The following is a 3,668-nucleotide window of genomic DNA, read 5'->3' as shown; positions in this document are numbered from 1 at the left end:
TTATCAGTAGGCATTATACAGTTTTGTTGTTTTTTTATTCAGAGCATTCATGCCAGTTTGGCTCCATTACAGTATGACATCGTTCGAGAATAATGTAAACAAAATGTGATGGGCATTTAATTATTTACTTATTAAAGAATGTAGAAAAATGATATGATAACTTATCATAGGGCGTCAATTTATGGAATAGCAAAAAAATGATTTCAGAATTAAAAAATTGATTGGAAGTAAAAAATGTTATGATAATTGGATAATATGATAAGTTGTGATATTTTTGCTGAATTCAAAATTATGATTACCGGAGAGGAATGAATAAAAATCATGATTGGATAATATGATAAAATATATTGAATAATATTAGACAGTATGATAAGTTAGATGATATGATAAACTGAACAGGATGATAAGTTGTGATATTTTTTTTGAATTCAAAAATATGTTTACCAATTGGGAATGAAAATATAGATAGCAATAATTTTTGAATTTGTTAAAAATTTAAAAAAAAAAAAGAAAGGAAATGGGAAGAAAGATTTGTGATACTATGCGATTAATATAATGAAATGGTGAAGATTTTATAATATTAATAATTTAAAATGAAACAATGAAGTGAACATTTTACTGATAATGATAAAATGAAAAGAAAAATAGAATGATGAGGAAAATGAAAAAAAAAAAAAGAAAGAAGAAAACTTTAACAAATTAAAGAAAATGAAGAGCGATGAAGGGAAAGAAATGTGAATTAGATGAAAGAAATTAAGCTAAATTTAAATGATTGCTTAAATTTCATTTGTAAGTAAAAAACAAAAGTTTTTTAAATTTGACGATTTTTATCATTTTTTTTTGTCATTTTTACAAACAATTATTAATATTCGAAATATTTATTATATCAATGCTAATATAGTATTTGGCATTTTATTGCTTTAAAATTATTACAATTAATTAAGTATTATGATATAATTTTGATAATTAATTATCTCAAATAGTTAATAGTTTTATCATCTTTTTTCGTCCTTTCCCATTTCAAAATAAGATTTATTTTATGTTTTAAATTGTTAGTGCTTTTTTTTTTTTTTGATAAGAAATAAAGTTTTGATTGGGAGATAAAAACAAGGTTTTAGCATAAACTGAAATTAATTAAGTAATCTTTGGCTCGATACATTTAGCCAAAACAATTTCTTTGGACAAGCTTATTAATAGCACCTGTTGTAGTAATTAGTTTTTTTTCTTTCTTCATTAAAAAACATTTTTTTTTCTGAATTACATCTAAAAAAATGATCTCTGATACGATAAATTACCGTAAAACGTTGATTTACTCAAAAAAAAAAACGATCACTTAAAATTTAAGAGAAATTGAATTAGGATAGAAATGAATATAAATTTTCATATTGCCATAAAATATATCATTTACATTAGTATTATGTTACTATATGCATATTATCCGTAACATTTCCGGATATTAAATTTTCCGGAAAGACGAAAGAAAAAAAAAGTCATCCTGCCTGTTTCACCGTAAAATCCATCATTGTTATGCATAATGAAGAATTAATAATTAGCATTTCTAATTAATTGTCTAGTTAGGAGAATTTTTTTACTTGCTATTTTCTAATACTCGCCATGCAATGATTACAATACCTGCCTACTTTTCATATTTCAAACAACAATGACCTCTTTAGTTTTTTTTTCTCTATAGTGACCATTTTTGTTAAATTTCTGGATGGTTTGACCTTTGATCAATCGGTGCAAAGTGATTTAAACCAAATATTATCTCCGATATATTACCACTTTTTTTCAGCTTTATTTCAAATAAAAGCATTATGGAAATCTACTTGGTTAAGTGAGAAAAAAAAAACTAAACCGGATCTTTTCACATTCATGATTGTCCCATTTTATGTACAAATTTGTATGAGACACTTTTAAGGAATAATAATCATAAATCTTTTTCCGAATATAAACCAATTTTGAAGCATTTTATTTTATCTATTTCCTTTTTTTTTTTTTTTGTTCACTTAATACCTTAACTTTTTTACTTTTTTTTTTTTTTGATTAACTTTTCATATATACTTCTGGTAATTTTTCAATTTAGCAAAATATTTTGTTCGAAATTTCTTTACATTCATTTCATCTAATTATTTCTGTTAATTAATTTCATTCTTAATTATCATAATTTTTGCATTAAAATATCGATTGGGTAATTATCTAATAAAATAATTATTTTGGCATAAAAGTTTTGATGAATTTTCTTTTTTTATTTTTATCTCTTCATTTACCTAACTTATTATTTCGAATTGTATTTTAATTTCTCATATACCATCAATTATTTCATTTTTTTTTTAGTAGTGTATATTTCATATATTATCATTTCTATCACTTTTATTATCATCCCAATTTTTTATTTATCATTTCAAATTTTTTAATTTAAAAAATATTTTCCATTAAACAATCATAAAGTTTTTATTTTTTCCTTCTTTTCATTTATTCCTTTTTTTTTTTTAATGCAAAATATTTGCATAATAATGATGTAAGGAATAGCAATGATAGGAATGACATTTAATGGAAAATGAAAAAATTCAACCTAAAAAAAAATGAAAGTTTGCAACTTTCGTTTTTTTTTTCTTTATCAATTCAATGTAATCGCAAAAAAAAAAGGAAATTATTCAAGCATGTCCTTTCCATTTTTTCTTTTTTTTTCCCTGTCACCATAAATGAAAATGCATTACCTGTCAAAGTGAATTGCTTTATGTGTGTGATACAATTATTAGCAAACTTTCTTCCGGAAAATTCCATACTATTTAAAATTTATTCATTTTTTTTTTTAAATGGTAAAACTATTAAAATTATAAAAAAAGTTTTATGCCAGATTTATTACTGTAACAAAAATTTTTGGAAAAAAATTTTGCTACTAATATATCAGATTATCGAATCATTTATTGCTTATTAATTAATTAAACGCATAATAAGAAATAAACTTAAAAAGATATATATATATATATATATGTAAAGACTTACAGTGAACGATAAAGTAGCCGTGCTAAAAACCAACCCGCCACTTTGAACCTGAAATTTAGTAATATTTTTACTAAACTATTAATTGTTATAATATCAAATTATACAACAAAATATCATCCCATTCAGCAAAATTTGATGGATAGCAGGAAGAAGAGATTTATTTCAATTAATTTTTGTTCTACTTTTAATATAGCACAAATGCTTTTAATACATTCATTACAAATTTAAGATAAAATTTAAAAAATTAAAATGAAACAAAACAATGAATGAAATGTAATTTAACAAATTTATAAATGCAAAACTTAATTTTTCCGCATTCACAAATGATACTACGAATTCTACAATTCTTTTTTTTTCTTTTTGACATTTTTACAGTATTATTAATAATATATTAAGGAAAAGCAGCAATAACAAAAAAAAAAGATTTCAATAATTTTGAAATATTTAAAGTAGAGCTAAGAAAGGAAGGGAACATTGTAATTATCCTAAATGATCAATAAATTTGAATATTAAAATTAATTCCTACTTAGTAGAAATATGAAAAAAAATTTTATTGCTAAAAGTAATAATCATTGTCTAAAAAAAGAAAAATAAAATATAATTGTAACAATAATGATAAATAATAATAATAATGATAATAATAATAGTAATAATAATAACAA

The sequence above is a fragment of the Loa loa genome, assembly GCF_000183805.2.
Source record: "Loa loa unplaced genomic scaffold supercont3.833, whole genome shotgun sequence".
NCBI classification, from domain to species: Eukaryota; Metazoa; Nematoda; class Chromadorea; order Rhabditida; family Onchocercidae; genus Loa; species Loa loa.
Note: the sequence above shows the minus strand (reverse complement) of the source record.